The sequence below is a fragment of the Drosophila kikkawai genome, chromosome 3R (assembly GCF_030179895.1).
Source record: "Drosophila kikkawai strain 14028-0561.14 chromosome 3R, DkikHiC1v2, whole genome shotgun sequence".
Lineage (NCBI taxonomy): Eukaryota > Metazoa > Arthropoda > Insecta > Diptera > Drosophilidae > Drosophila > Drosophila kikkawai.
The window spans coordinates 5,816,370-5,833,448 of record NC_091731.1 but is presented as its reverse complement, the minus strand read 5'-3'; the positions used below and the strand labels follow the sequence as shown (position 1 = coordinate 5,833,448).

Sequence of the window (17,079 nt, the reverse complement as noted above, 5' to 3'; positions counted from 1 at the left end):
GGAGATATGACGCTTTTTTTCTGGCGGAGATATGTCGCATGAAAACGACATAACTCCGCTCGGAGATATGTCGCATGAAAACGACATAACTCCGCGGGCGGAGATATGTCGTCGGACTTATGTCGCTATGCCATCCCTATCATCCTACTTTTGATGTGACTATCGACATTGGGACTGTTACACGAAATAAATCTGACTGTCCAGCCCAAGAAGTCTACTGCTTTAGCAAGACGGATTTCGTACGGCTAAATAATTTCATAATTGATTACAACTGGTCCGATCTAGACAGTCTACTTTATGTGGACCACCTTGCCAAAAGATCATTGTCTCTAAAAAAACACATCTCTATTATCTCTCTCGACTTTGCAAAAGCTTTTGACAAAATAGGCATTCATTCTCGCATTCACCAACTAGAAAAATGGAAACCTGGTCCCCGAATTATTAAATACATATGGAATTTCATGACGAACAGGAAAATTATAGTTAAAAACGGCACATCTCTCTTTATAAGCTTCCCATTATCCCTCAAGGGTCCCTATATCTGTTATCCTCTTCCTTATCGCATACAACTCCCTAACAAATATTATCTCCATTCCAAATGAACTTAATTTTACAGCCTACGCTGACGACTTCCATCTAATATTGCAGCATAATCGTAACAACAATCCCCAAGTTAACCTCACATCTCTTTGACATCAAATCGGAGAATGGTGCTCTTACTCAGGTTCTTCACTTTTCATTGATAAATGTTAACTACTCCACATATGCCGGAAAAGAAGTTGCAGAGCAAACATCATTACTGGTTCCATTAACATCCCAACCACTGATCAAACAAAAATCCTAGGACTCACTATAAACAAACGATACAGCTGGAATTATCACATTGCCAACCTGAAAACATCCCTCCCCCGTCCCCTCAATATCATAAAACAACTCTCCTCAAGAAAATACAACTGCAACACAACCTCCCTCATCCAAATTGTAAACTCCATTCTCATCTCAAAAACTGATTACTGCCTACTGATATACGGGAAAGCTCCCGCCACCATTTTAAACTGCCTTAAATCGACCCAAAACTCCGCTATAAGAGCAACCCTCGGGGCATTTAGAACAACTCCTGTAAAAAACCTGCTAATTGAAGGTAAAATTAAAACACTAGAAAACAGATGCAAACTTTTAATAAGCAAGCTCGGAACAAAACTTATTCTTTCTTATAAATCCCCAATAGGCAAACTATCCAAATCCATGGCCAAAACAAAAAGAAACTACAGATACCCCAGCACATTAGACAGAATCATCGACTCTTGCAAATCATTTTCTATTCCATTCTCTCCCGCCAAATGCTACACGTCAAAAAATACAATCCGGAAATAATTCTTAAAGCCACAAACACGACCCTTTCCCTATACAACAAAAATACTACTTTGCCTATAACATACCACCAGCTGTTTCACTCTATTAAAAACTCCCTACACGACCACAAATTCATTTACACAGACGGCTCAAAATCCAATGACACTGTGGGCTACAGTGTAACCAACAATACTGACATAATCAAATCTGGACTCCTTCCCCAGTATTCCTCCGTAATCTCTAGTGAGTTGATTGCAATCCATGAAGCTGTCAAAATTTGGTCGGGATCATCTGGCAAATATGCGATATGCTCGGACTCCCTATCCTCCATTTAATCCATATCAAACGTAAGCAATTACTATTACTACCCCAATACAATTAGATCCCTTATTACCAAAATCTTTCCCAAAATCAGACTAATTTGGATCCCTAGCCATATAGGTATAAAAGGCAATGAGAGAGCGGACACAGCAGCAAAAGAAACACACAAAAACCCTCTAATATTCACAAACAACTTCAACACCAAAGACATCACACAACTCCTTAACAAACACTATACTGACAAACTGAACAGTCTTCATACACAAACTTCCCAATGGTACAAACAGATCTTACTAAACACCCCAACTAACTTCTCTTTCAAAAACACAAACCTCAACAGACAACCACAAATTATAATTAATAGGCTACGACTAGGACACACAAAACTCACAAACGCCCATTATATTACAAAGTTCCCTAACAAGTATCTGCCCCTTTTGCAACACCTCAGCAATAGACATCCAACATATTTTAATAGACTACACTGCACTTTCACATATTAGAACCATTTGCTTTTCCCACGATAACCCACTCCATCTCCTTTCGAATCCAACAGCAGCAAACTCCAACAAAATCATATATGTACTTTCTACATAAAACCAATCTCATACATTTAATTTATAACATGTTCCATACACATCTCTTTTGTTAATACACTGTAGAGTGGTAGGCCATAGCAGCCAATGCTAATTAATTTTAATTAACTTTTACTTTTAACTATGAATTAGCATTATATAAATCAATAAATAATTGATTATAATTGGTCCGAAGCCGTGGATATTTTTTACAGTGCTATGAATTCATATTTTATTGAATGACTTCCGTTATTCTGTCCGTATATCATATAAGCCGCCTTGGTTTACCAAAGAGTTGACCCGCCTCAAAAATAAAAAATCATATCTGTATGCTAAATTTAAACGTACCGGTTCTCTAATCTAATCTAATCTAATCTAATCTACAATAATTATTTGACTCGTTGCAGGTCCCAGTTCTCTGAGGACCCAAAACAGTTTTATAAGTTTGTTAAGACTAAACGTACACCCACTATTCATCCTTCCTCGCTCTCTTTTGAAAGTAGCCGATCTATTTGCTCAGTTTTTTTCAGGGATCGTAACAGTTATAATTTTTATAATACAAATTATGAAAAAAGAGTTATTTTACAAATATATAGAAAAAATAGAAAATTAATTCTTATTATTCAAGTTTTATAAAAAAGTTGTAGAATAATTATTATTTTTCAATTTGTATATAAAAGTTGAGTTATAACAATTATTTGCAATTTTTAAAATAATAATTGAAAATTAAAATTATTCTCCAATTTTTATTTTAAAAATTGAAAATAATAGTTACGTGTCAATTTTAAATAAAAATTGAATCGCAATAACTTTTCAACGGAGCGGTATATCTTAAAGATTGGCATATATAATTAATCTACGCTTCAATACCTTTCGTTTGATGTATATATTTTTTGGGTATTGCTTATGCATAAAAATATGCGTATACGTAATGCTTATTACATTCCCCAAACAAACAAGGATACTAAAATACCTTGACAACAGCTCCGATTAATTTAACATTTTAACGTTTTTTTTCAGAGAGTGTAGTTATTTTTTCCTTATCCGTAAATGGTTTTTATTATATATAAAAAAAACTAAGTATATATTTTTTTATTTCCCCATTTTATTTAAATTTAAAAACTTCAGTTTTTTAATCGAGTCTAAAATGGCTCTTTCTACAGGAACCTCCGTAGCAGGAACACAATGAACTACCTTAGCCAGTGCATAAAGGCATGGATAAGTGTATCTTTTACTCTCCCAATACTCCATTATGTTCGCATTTGGGTCTAGTGCAAATTTTGCACTTTGAACCATTTGGATCGAAAATAAAAAAATCGCGGACAATTACTTCTCGTTTACGACCCATACTGATTAAAGACCAACTGACAAGAAATTCCTGGGTAATTATCTCAGTATTCATGTTTATTTGAGAAACGGTGAATTTTTTATTATATGCACTTATGTTCATGTACATATTTGTGTACATGCAATAACCAATATATACATCAAACGAAAGGTATTGAAGCGTAGATTAATTATATATGTCAATCTTTAAGATATACCGCTCCGTTGAAAAGTTATTGCGATTCAATTTTTAAAATACAAATTGACACGTAACTATTATTTTCAATTTTTAAAATAAAAATTGGTGAATAATTTTAATTTTCAATTACTATTTTAAAAATTGCAAATAATTGTTATAACTCAACTTTTATATACAAATTGAAAAATAGTAATTATTCTACAACTTTTTATTAAAATTTAAAAATAAGAGTTAAAGCGCAATTAAAAAATAAAAATTGGTCATAAAAGTTTATTTTATTTTTGAGAACTCCTTCAAAAATTATGGGATACCTAAATTTTTAATCTTTCCAGCTCAATTTTTTGGTAGTAACTTTTATTTTACTCATAACTCTTATTTGCAATCCCTGTTTTTTTTTTTCAAACCACTTACTCCAACTTAATAGACTCAAACCAGACTTATTCTTACATCATCCCCAAATCGAACCAAATCTTCAGTCCTACCTTACACTAAAGCTCTCTTCTTATAGATCTTCATCGTGTTAAGCCAGTTTTTTTTATCAGGTCCCGACGGAATACCAGGCTGTGTGCTTAGGTATTGTGCCGAAGCCCTGTGTAACCCCCTTCTCAAATTGTTTACCTTATCCTTAGAAACCTCCCACTTTCCGCTTATTTGAAAGCAATCATTCGTTATTCCTCTCCACAAAAAAGGTAGCAAATTGTAGGCCAATAATTACACAGGAAACTCTAAGTTGTCGGCCATCCCAAAACTGTTCGAAAATGTCATTACTCCTCATTTGCAGCACCTGTGTAGGTCAATTATCTCTCCATGTCAACATGGTTTTGTAAAGCGAAGATCAATTACAACCAATCTTTTGGAGCTCACTTCCTTTATTATAAAGGGCTACCGAAATAACTTTCAGACAGATGTAATCTATACTGATTTCAGTAAAGCATTTGACTCTGTTAACCATTTTCTTCTTGTTCGGAAACTCGATTTAATGGGATTTCCGATTGATCTTCTTAATTGGATCTCATGTTATCTAAATGGCAGGACGCAAAAGGTCCCTTTTAAAAATAAACTATCTACTGTTCTTAGGGTTACATCTGGAGTCCCGCAAGGGAGTCATTTGTCAATAGGGGGCCATTGTTTACATTATTTATCAACGATCTGCCCGAAGTTTTGACCAACTCTAGATTACTTATGTACGCTGATGACGTCAAACTTGGTGTGCAATATAACGACGCTAATTGCTAGTCAGACTTACAGACAGATCTTAACAATTTTCACACATGGTGCCGCGTGAACTTATTAAACTTAAATGGCTCTAAATGCAAGCTAATGACATTCTCCCGTGTCGTTCCTTAGCCTGCAAATTATACGCTGAACGGCTGCTCTTTGGAAAGAATTAATATAGTTGATGATTTGGGTGTCCGTCTGCATCCTAAACTTGACTTTATCGATCATATTTCGTGCATGGTGAATAAAGCCAGGGGTGTGTTTGGTTTCATTAAACTGGGATGCAAACCAGAGGTTACCGTCTTATTCTAGTAAACTCTTACTAATTAACTTACCCTCTTTATCTAATTGTAGAACCGTGCTAGGTATTACATTCTTATATAACTTAGTCCGTGGTGACGTGGAAAGTGCTGACTTGCTGGGTCAGCTAAATTTTCACGTACCAATAAGAAACACTAGATCATTTTTACCACTAGTTTTACCCCACTGTAGAACATCCTTTGAACTGCATGAGTCCTCTGTGCAAATTATAATGATTTGTACACCATAATATTTAATGTTGATAGCTAAACTAAAAATTTTAATCTTAACCCACTTAATACGCATGCAAGCAACCAATCCGGCAGAATGCCAGTAGTAGTTTCCTCGCATCCTTTTCTATTTATTTCCTTCGAGTCTTGCAATTAAATAGTATTCAATGAATAAGTAGTTAAAAGTATTTCTATATTGTTTAAGAAAAGATAATATAATTATGGAGCAAGAGCGGTATTTTAAAAGGGGCAGTAGAGTGGCATTTTATAGAATTTTATTATAGGTATTTGTTCTTGTTGTTGTTTTTATTATGTACTCACGAGCTTTTCAATATTCCTTCCTGATCCGTGCGTAAAGTTGGGCCTAAGTTCACGTTGACGTTGAAGAGCTGTTGGTCAAAATTAGAGAATCCTAACTTAAACTTCTACCGAATGCCATACTCCTGTTGCTCTGCGAGTATTTAAGTCTAACAATTATAAATAAAAGGGAAATTGATAATCAAAACAAAACGAAAAAAAAGTCAACTCCAACGCCGGCTGGTGTTCGTTAAGGCGATCCTAACGGGTTTTAGGTAGTATCCACTGCACTAGCGATAATTAAATATCAATAGCTTAGGCCTCCGCCGGCCAGACGAGATGGTTTCCACTGCCGCTGTGATAACCATATGATAAGCGCTTGATCCGGTCGAATTAAACTTCCGGGCAACGGAATTGGTTGGCTGTGCTCAGGTCTTCCAATTGGGGTTGCACAGTTCGCATCCGTCCGGGTTGCTGCCTGCGGAGCGAAACCGGGGTCAATTGAGATCTACTGCAAGCGGTTGGCGGAGTTGGCTACTGACGGCCGTAGAGCAGGGAAATCTGGCTTTTCGAGGCCTAGGCATCCGTCACTAAGTTAATATTGAGACTCATTAAATTGGCACTTATTCACATTTTTTTGTCACGACAATTCACACACTGAAGTTATATCTGTATAGCCCACTCTTGATTTCACTCGGATTTATCAATTAATAAATTTTATAGCCAAGTCAAATTTGAGTTACAGATAAAGGTGACGAGAATATTTCTAGGAAGCCTTATCTGAAAGTAACTCTTGCTTTCTTCTCTGCATATCATTTAAATAGAAAACTCCTAGTTTCTTTCCTTTCTCATCCTCTAACTTATAATGGTACGAACTACGTTTCTTATAAACTCTGGCTGGGAGAACCACGGGTCCGATTAACTACCAAATTTCTAAATTTACAGCATAAGCTAAGTCGCTGTTTTTAAAATCTATTTGCCGAGTTCGTAGATTGTATCTTCATTTACTCTGTTTATCTGGCTTGGATAACAGCTAAAAGGTTAAGACTGCGCAAGAGACTGTAGTCGTTACCGTTGAGAATCATATTCTGACAAAAAGTCAGGAAGTAAGGCGATGAACCGGTGCTTCGGTGTAAAGAAGCTCTTAGAGAGCCACTAATAGCATATAAGTTGTCATCTCAATTGGTGTGATTTTTCCCTATATACGCTCTTACAGCGGCTACTTCCGATCTATTAAGTCTTTCACTCGCGTTATATATGTTATATATGGCAGTAAGTTTTTGCTGCACTTCAAAACTAGTAAGAAAAGCTTGAACATAACTTGAATTAAATCGACTACCATTATCAGAAAGTATCACTTCTGGAACGCCAAAGGTATAGAATATTGCTTCCTTAAAGTTATCGCAGATTTTAAGAGTGGTGGTTACAGTGGAACCGGGTGTTATGATCAACAACGATAAGCAAGCCTATGTGACCCTTCTTCGTGCGAGGATATGGCCATAACAGGTCAATATATAGCATTTGAAATGACGTATCGGAGGTTAAAGGTTTTTTTATTGGTGGTTTTAGAATAGTTAACGGACTTTTCGTAGTACGACAAATGACACAATCATATATAGTGGCGAATTTGCGTGACTATACCAGGCCAAAACAATTATCCCTTTAGTTTTTTCACGGTTTTACTCATACCACAATGAGCCGAATTAGGTGAATCATGATACAAGATGTCTAGTACTAATGCTGAAGGTATCCAAAAGTTTCAAAGGGTTTTCTTGATTTAAGTCTTCTCTTATAGACATATCCATCTCCCTTGCAAATCGGGAAACTTGGACTGATTTGTAGATACCTTCTCTATTAAGTCCAAGTATTCTGCATATTTAAAATTTGGAGAATATAAGTCAACTATTGGACCGTTTTGACAATATGTGTCAATAGCTGGCTCGTTCTGATACGATGTTTTATAGTGAATTTAAACGTTCTTAACTTCATTGACCATCGAGCTAAATTTCCTGATAAGTGTTTATGACTAAAAAATCCTGGCCTTTAATATACGCTTGGAATTTCTGAATTCCTTTTATTACCGCGAGACATGCTTATTCGGAAACAGAGTAATTGTGTCGCCCTTGACAATTTTTCGGACATATACGAAACTGGACGTTTTATTCCGTCTCGCTCCTGAGCCAAATCACAACTAATACCAAAAGAACTGGCGTCGCACAATAAAATGAACTGCTTAGTAAATTCAGGTGCTATAAGATTTGGCGAAGACACGATTTCAAAGTTTCAAAAAAAACCAATGGAAACAAATTTTTCTAAGAACCGTCGGTACCATCCTGCTAAGCCAAGAAATCTTCGCAACTGCTTAACCGAAATTGGTAGCGGAATTTCTACTACCACTTTAACCTTTTCAGAGTTGGTTCTCATTTGCCCATTTCCAATTATAAAGCCGAGATATGATTTCTCTCATACAAAATTTGGCTTTGCTGACGTTGATGTTGAGATTTGCTTTACGCAGGCATAACACGATCTCTTGCAGCAAAAGCATATGTGACTCAAAGTCCTCGGAATTATTGGTTTTATAATTCGTCTTAATATACAAAAATTCTAGTCCTGAGATGGGCTGGTATACCTCGATCCATCAAACGACATAGAGCTTGAGTCGCGTTACAAAGCCAAAAAGGCATAATTTTATATAGATACAGGGGTCTATTTAGTATTGCAAACGCCGTGTATTGCTTAGAACTCTCATAGAGAGGTATCTGCCAGTATGCATACTACTTATGAATTTAGCTCGCAGAAAACGACTTAAGATGCCATCGCTCCGTGAGTTTATTTACTTCTCTCGAGTCAAGACACAGACGATTTTTGTCACTCTTCTTTACTAACACCCAGTTACTGCTCCAGGTACATTTCCTATATCAATGCTATGTGTGGACAAACTGGTACGACCTAAGCCTTCGAAGCTTCGATGGAAATGTTTTAATTACTGTATCAAGTCGATGTTTTTCTTCTTCATTCAGTTCATGATATTTTGGAGACTCTATTATCATCCAATGTATCGATATCTAACTTTGATACGCCTGGTTCGCATGTAATTTTATTTAATAGCCCTAACCTAAGTAGACATCTTGTGTTCGAGGAAATTCTGAGCAGCAAATACGCATACACGGCTTATAGTTGCTTCATAATTTAACAAAGCCTTATAATTTTGACCTTCTATAGAAATATCCGTATAGAGGCTTTGATCGGAACTAAGTACTATAGCTGAAATAAGTTTCTGTCGATCCCTATGTACTTAATCTTCTAGTAGATCGTTTGGGTTTAAAAGAGTCCCAATATTATCTACATTATCAAATATTTCCTTACACTTGTGACGACGCTAAATTGTCGTCACAAAATAACATTATGTTTAGAATTAATTATACAATTAAGATATCCCAAGAAGGGAATTATTTAAATTATGCGCGCAGGAAAGGCCGATCGTCGGCGATAGTGGCAGCGTCTGGCAACGCTGCGATCGATTGCGGCAGCGCTGCCGGCAGAAATTAGGTCACGGCCACACTGCGGAAATTAGGTCAATTAATTCTCGAAAAATTCTTAATCGCGGAAGTCGTGCCGCTCCGCAAGTGAAAAGTGCCAAAACCGAGTGTCCGCGTCGGGACCAATTATCCTGCAGGACCTCTAAGGACATCCAGCCAGGGTGAGCATGGCCGCCGGCCATTAAGTATATTGGGGATTTATCCCACACCCGCCGCCAGAAGTTATTTTCCCGAATAAAATTACCAATTAGAAAACATGTGCCTAAATCAAATTGCGCGTTTTCCCTGTCTGCGTTCGCGGGCTGGCGCCCCTCGCCGGCAGTGACCAATTCCCCTCCTGCTTTCCCCGTAGCACCGGAGTAATCCCGGGTGCGGGCGAAAGCCGGACGGGAACAGGAGCCCGTGGCTGCTGGATTTTTCCGAGTCCGGATTTGCAGCGAGGCCGCCGGTCCCCTTTCCCCTTGCCCATCAGAGAGCCATCCCGCCGCTGGATTTTTCCGGGCGAGGATCTGGGGTTGGTCGCTGGATTTTTTCCGAAACAACTGTCCCGCTGCTGGATTCTTCCGAGCGCGGACGCAGGCATCGGCTGCTGGATTCCTCCGAACCGTTGTCCTGCCCCAACGGACGCCGCACTGCTGGATTTTTCCGAGCGTGGGCGTGGGCGTGGCTGCTGGATTATTCCGAGCCCTCTGAGCAATCCTGCCGCTGGATTCTCATGGGCGACGATTCGGGGCTGGCTGCTGGATTTTCTCCGAGCCAGTGGTCCCGCTGCTGGATTCTTCCGAGCGTGGACACAGGCCTTGGCTGCTGGATTCCTCCGAGCCTTTGCCCTGCCCCGAAGGCGCCCCGCTGCTGGATCACTCCGAGCGTGGGCGTGGGCGTGGCCGCTGGATAATTCCGGGCCGCTCGTCTCGCCGCTGGATAATTTCGGGCGCGGACGCTGGCTTGACCGCTGGATTTCCAGCCCAGTTTCCCTGGCCAAATAATCACGTGTGATTATTTTCTTTCCCATTTCCCCCGCTAGCTGGCCAGAAAATTATCGGCGCTTTTCCGTTCTGGGTGTCTCACAAATTATAAATTTTGTGAGGGGACTCTGGGCCGTTGAGGATCACCCCGGCCGCCCAGACGCTTCCTTACATGGCGCCCGAGCAGGGACAGCCCAGGACGGAAAGTTGGTCATCTTGGCGGATTAAAGCCCCGCCAGCCGATATTTTTTTTAGGTCAGAGAAAAAAATATATAGGGAGAATATTTGGCAACGGCCAGGTTTTTTCACAGTGCATACATGTCGCGCCAGCCAACAACAGCGAAGCAAAACTCAAAGAGAAATAGACAATACAATTTTCCATTCGCCACGAGGAATATTCCGCCAAAAGTTAGCATCGCTGCACCGTTAAAAGTTCGCATCGACGTCGCTGCCCGCGTCATTGCCGGCAGTGCGACTCCCTCTGCAGCCATAGTTCTCTTGTTTTTTTGCGCCGCTGCCGCCGTAAGCACGCGTAATAGAAGCTACACTAGCCAACATAAAATTAACGTCAGCGCAGCCGACGCTGCCCACTCTTCTCTTGCCACGGTGCACTTCTCCGGCTACGGGACGACGAGCCACTCCGAAGATGGAAGAGCCGCCGCACGTTGCCACCCCCCATGCCGACTCCGGCATGGTAGCCACTCTACTTGACAGGATGACCAAGTGGGGACTCTCGTTCGACGGGACAACGGACCCTTTAAGCTTCATCGAGTACATCGAGGAGCGCGCCTATACCTGCCGGATCGACCGGAAGCACCTGGCCTAAGCCCTGGTGGTGCTCCTGACCGGCCGAGCCAAGAGTTGGTTCCGGATCAGCGGGCTACAGGAAGCCAGCTAGGCCGAAGTCCGACACGAGTTCCTGCCACCGCGCTACTACCAGCGGCTGGAGGACGAAATCCGGACTCACCTACAGCGGCCCAACGAGCCGTTCAAGGAGTACTTGGTGGATCTTCGTTTACAGATGCGCCGAGCTGGATTCTCTCCGGACCGAGAGCTGGAGCGGGTCTACAACATGCTCCCGGAGTGCCAGTTATTCACCCGGAGGCAGGATTTCCGCACCCTGGCGGAACTGACCCACCTGGTGGTGGACTACGAGGTGACGCGCAGCTGGAACGGACAAGGCCAAGATCATCGCTCTCCGAGCCCTCGACAGGAACCCAGGTCCAACTACGAGACGGAAGCCGGCCGGATGCCACGCCGTGCTCCGCCAGCAACCCCGCCGGGCATCCCACTCAACGGAATCACCCGGGGAACCCGTCCGACCCATGCAGCCAGTAGGAGGAACCCTCCACCAACACCAGGGACGCATCCGCGCCGCCATCACTATGGAGGGACGAGGATTCGTAGCCATCCTGGACACCGGAGCTACATACAGCTTCATCAGCGAGGACCTAGCTCGTGAACTAGGAAACGCGAGCAACATGCGGGACACCTGGACCCAAGTCAAGTTGGCCGACGGGACATGCCGAGAACTCACTCGGGCCCTCGCCGCCGACATCCACCTCGGGAATCTGCGCGCTCCAACCATCCTGCTAGTGATGAGCGAAGTCCTCGACGACGTTCTCCTAGGCATGGATTTTCTTTGCAGGATCGGAGCCACCATGCAGTGCGGGGGACAGACCCTCAGCCTGCTGCCCGACAGTCACACGGAGCCACCATGGGCTCGAGCACAAGCCAACGCAATACACCAGAAGGGAGAGCCACGCTCTGTTCACTTCGAGGAGCCACGCTCCACATCTCACGATGGGCCACGCCCTACGCCGCAGCCGAGAGAACCACGCTCTCAACCCCGAAGCCCGCCGGCGGAGACACGCTCTGCCCGCCGAGAACATACGACGATAGAACCACGCTCCAACTACGAGGAGCAGCCGCAGACGACAGCCCGAGAACCGCCGCATCCGGCGCCACGCGCCCATCCTCGGGGCACAGCCCTCGAGACCAGCCGGGAGACCGTCAGCACTACGCCTGCCGGAGGGGACAGCACGTCTCCCCGGGGGCCGACGGTCATCCCGGACGCAGACCCGTTCACGACGGGGAACCAGCCGCCAAGTTGGAGCCACGTCTTGCCCGTGGCCGATGCCCCCGCCGCGCAGCGGAACCCTTTCCGCACCTCCAAGAAGCGTGTCCGCTTCCAGGACCGCGCTGAGGAAACGCCTGAGCAAGACTCGCCCCTATGCGGTACAATTAACTCGACACCCCACCGCATCGACGCTACGTCCAGCACGCACGCGCACGGTTCAGCACAAATCCGTCACCACGGCCGGTCCTTGCGCCAGTTCTACGGCCGCAAACCACTGTCCACGGGCGAACCACCAGCAAGCGCACGTCCGCGCCCTCGTGGATCCTGCGCACGGCAGCGCTAAACACACGCGTACTTGCACCACGCCTGCGATCCCGAGCACGGTCGCGCCACACGCCGCGACATCACCGAGCCGGTCATTCCGTCAAGATGGCCGACAACCACTCGCCGCAGCGCGCCAACCCCGCCGCTTTCGTGACCATCCCAGGACACCCTAGCGCGGTTGGTCGCTGGATTTTTTCCGAGCCAACTGTCCCGCTGCTGGATTCTTCCGAGCGCGGACGCAGGCATCGGCTGCTGGATTCCTCCGAGCCGTTGTCCTGCCCCAACGGACGCCGCACTGCTGGATTTTTCCGAGCGTGGGCGTGGGCGTGGCTGCTGGATTATTCCGAGCCCTCTGAGCAATCCTGCCGCTGGATTCTTCCGGGCGACGATTCGGGGCTGGCTGCTGGATTTTCTCCGAGCCAGTGGTCCCGCTGCTGGATTCTTCCGAGCGTGGACACAGGCCTTGGCTGCTGGATTCCTCCGAGCCTTTGTCCTGCCCCGAAGGCGCCCCGCTGCTGGATCACTCCGAGCGTGGGCGTGGGCGTGGCCGCTGGATAATTCCGGGCCGCTCGTCTCGCCGCTGGATAATTCCGAGCGCGGACGCGGGCTTGACCGCTGGATTATTCCGGGTCGCCCAGTTTCCCTGGCCAAATAATCACGTGTGAATATTTTCTTCCCCATTTCCCCCGCTAGGTGGCCAGAAAATTATCGGCGCTTTTCCGTTCTGGGTGTCTCACAAATTATAAATTTTGTGAGGGGACTCTGGGCTGCTGAGGATCACCCCGGCCGCCCAGACGCTTTCTTACAAAGTCCTCGGAATTATTGGTTTTATAATTCGTCTTAATATACAAAAATTCTAGTCCTGAGATGGGCTGGTATACCTCGATCCATCAAACGACATAGAGCTTGAGTCGCGTTACAAAGCCAAAAAGGCATAATTTTATATAGATACAGGGGTCTATTTGGTATTGCAAACGCCGTGTATTGCTTAGAACTCTCATAGAGAGGTATCTGCCAGTATGCATACTACTTATGAATTTAGCTCGCAGAAAACGACTTAAGATGCCATCGCTCCGTGAGTTTATTTACTTCTCTCGAGTCAAGACACAGACGATTTTTGTCACTCTTCTTTACTAACACCCAGTTACTGCTCCAGGTACATTTCCTATATCAATGCTATGTGTGGACAAACTGGTACGACCTAAGCCTTCGAAGCTTCGATGGAAATGTTTTAATTACTGTATCAAGTCGATGTTTTTCTTCTTCATTCAGTTCATGATATTTTGGAGACTCTATTATCATCCAATGTATCGATATCTAACTTTGATACGCCTGGTTCGCATGTAATTTTATTTAATAGCCCTAACCTAAGTAGACATCTTGTGTTCGAGGAAATTCTGAGCAGCAAATACGCATACACGGCTTATAGTTGCTTCATAATTTAAGAAAGCCTTATAATTTTGACCTTCTATAGAAATATCCGTATAGAGGCTTTGATCGGAACTAAGTACTATAGCTGAAATAAGTTTCTGTCGATCCCTATGTACTTAATCTTCTAGTAGATCGTTTGGGTTTAAAAGAGTCCCAATATTATCTACATTATCAAATATTTCCTTACACTTTTTATTGTAATTTTGCATGAATAAATAATGAATCACTGGCTGACTTAAACGATCTGCCCGAAGTTTTGACCAACTCTAGATTACTTATGTACGCTGATGACGTCAAACTTGGTGTGCAATATAACGACGCTAATTGCTAGTCAGACTTACAGACAGATCTTAACAATTTTCACACATGGTGCCGCGTGAACTTATTAAACTTAAATGGCTCTAAATGCAAGCTAATGACATTCTCCCGTGTCGTTCCTTAGCCTGCAAATTATACGCTGAACGGCTGCTCTTTGGAAAGAATTAATATAGTTGATGATTTGGGTGTCCGTCTGCACCCTAAACTTGACTTTATCGATCATATTTCGTGCATGGTGAATAAAGCCAGGGGTGTGTTTGGTTTCATTAAACTGGGATGCAAACCAGAGGTTACCGTCTTATTCTAGTAAACTCTTACTAATTAACTTACCCTCTTTATCTAATTGTAGAACCGTGCTAGGTATTACATTCTTATATAACTTAGTCCGTGGTGACGTGGAAAGTGCTGACTTGCTGGGTCAGCTAAATTTTCACGTACCTATAAGAAACACTAGATCCTTTTTACCACTAGTTTTACCCCACTGTAGAACATCCTTTGAACTGCATGAGTCCTCTGTGCAAATTATAATGATTTGTACACCATAATATTTAATGTTGATAGCTAAACTAAAAATTTTAATCTTAACCCACTTAATACGCATGCAAGCAACCAATCCGGCAGAATGCCAGTATTAGTTTCCTCGCATCCTTTTCTATTTATTTCCTTCGCGTCTTGCAATTAAATAGTATTCAATGAATAAGTAGTTAAAAGTATTTCTATATTGTTTAAGAAAATATAATATAATTATGGAGCAAGAGCGGTATTTCAAAAGGGGCAGTAGAGTGGCATTTTATAGAAACGCTCTTGCTCCATAATTATATTATCTTTTCTTAAACAATATAGAAATACTTTTAACTACTTATTCATTGAATACTATTTAATTGCAAGATGCGAAGGAAATAAATAGAAAAGGATGCGAGGAAACTACTTCTGGCGATCTGCCGGATTGGTTGCTTGCATGCGTATTAAGTGGGTTAAGACTAAAATTTTTAGTTTAGCTATCAACATTAAATATTATGATGTACAAATCATTATAATTTGCACAGAGGTTGGGTTTGAAGTTGCAACTTTGGATTTTACGGATGTTGCTCAGAGAAACATCCCTTTGTAAGTTTCCTGAATTACAGTTTGGACAAGTCGGTATAAATTTTTCTTTAAGTTCACAACGATAACAAAATATAATTCGTCGAATCTATGACCTTGCTTATCACAATTCCAACAAGTTGCGATATTTCAACGTTAAATTTTATTAACCTCATCTACTGAACCTGTTTCCTCTGACTCAGTGGTTAGCCCTGTAACTTATGAGCGAAAGGTTATGTCTTGAAAGTTCTGAGATTGTTATTAAACTGTTCATGTCTGCGCACTTCGTATCGGAGTTGTGCTCTCTTTAAGATTTTAAGATGCAACAAGTCGTGATGTAGGCTTGGATTCGCGTGTTTAACTAGTAATTCAACTAATTTTACTCTGGACACTCGGTTTGAGGTCTATTAATCAATCGTTCTATATTTTCCTGGACATCTTTAAAGGCTTCATTTTCAACTTGTTTGCGTTTTCGGATTTCCTCGCAAATATCATAGTCTGTCTCTATATCATAAAATCTTTTCTTAAATTCTCCACAAAATGTGTTCGAATCGAAATTCCGACTGTTTCGATTAATCGGTTATAATTTCATAGATTTTGTTTGGTAAGTGAACATACCCTGTAAATAAACTCATCCATTCTGATTCTTGTTTTACTGCCATCGAGTTTTAATCCCCATTTCTGAATAATTCCTGATACTTTTTCCGGGCTAGCATATGATCTTGTATTGCTCCTGTTTTCGCGACTTTCTTCTACGATGTTACTAACATGGTTTTGAGAGTAAGAGTTTTGATCAGAATCGTTCCTACTAAGATCCCTATTTGATTGTATATTGCCAGGTTGTGAAGTTGTGTGTGTAGGTTGAGGTAATTGCAAGCTGTCCAAGTGACTGTTAATATATGTCTCTATAGTCTTCCCTAAGTAAGAGGTAAATTGATCCATAAGTTGGGCCTATTGTTGGCTTACTGTGAACGGTATATAGTTCATCAACTATGATTGAGTAGAAAGAGCCATCCTGGAAGTGTTTGGTGGTTCTGATAAGAGCCTATCTAAATTCCCTCTGTAAGTATTTCTGGTTGGAATTTCCCGTGTAGGAGGTGTACCTCGGACTCTGCCTGTTCGGGTATTTCTTCTTGATTGACTATTATCATCTAGATATTCGCTTACGCTGGAAGATCCAGCTACTGCGGCATTTAATTCAGCTAGTAAGTATTATTAGAATAAGATTCGTTGCAATCCGCATTGCAAGTGGGACAATTTTGTGTACTTCCTAAGTGATTACACCGCTTGTGAAATGTATGCCTGCAAGGTCCTGTTGCAGACAGAACTGCTGGAGTAACGTTTTCTCTACATATAGTACAGCTATTTTCGGTGCCTTGTGACACTTCCACTGCATTATCAGTACTATGTTTGGCTCTCTCTTATTGTTATTATAATATTTGTAAATGTTTGGTTTGCCTTTCTTTATGTCGATCACTTCTATCAGATTTCTCAGTTGTATATATATTTGATGGTGGATT

At 42.1% G+C, this 17,079-nt stretch overlaps 1 protein-coding gene across 1 annotated transcript in view; it reads right to left on the bottom strand.

The window, feature by feature from the left end:
* Positions 1 to 17,079, bottom strand: part of lovit (loss of visual transmission) — a 464,165-nt gene that overhangs the window by 127,103 nt on the left and 319,983 nt on the right. The window lies entirely within an intron of this gene.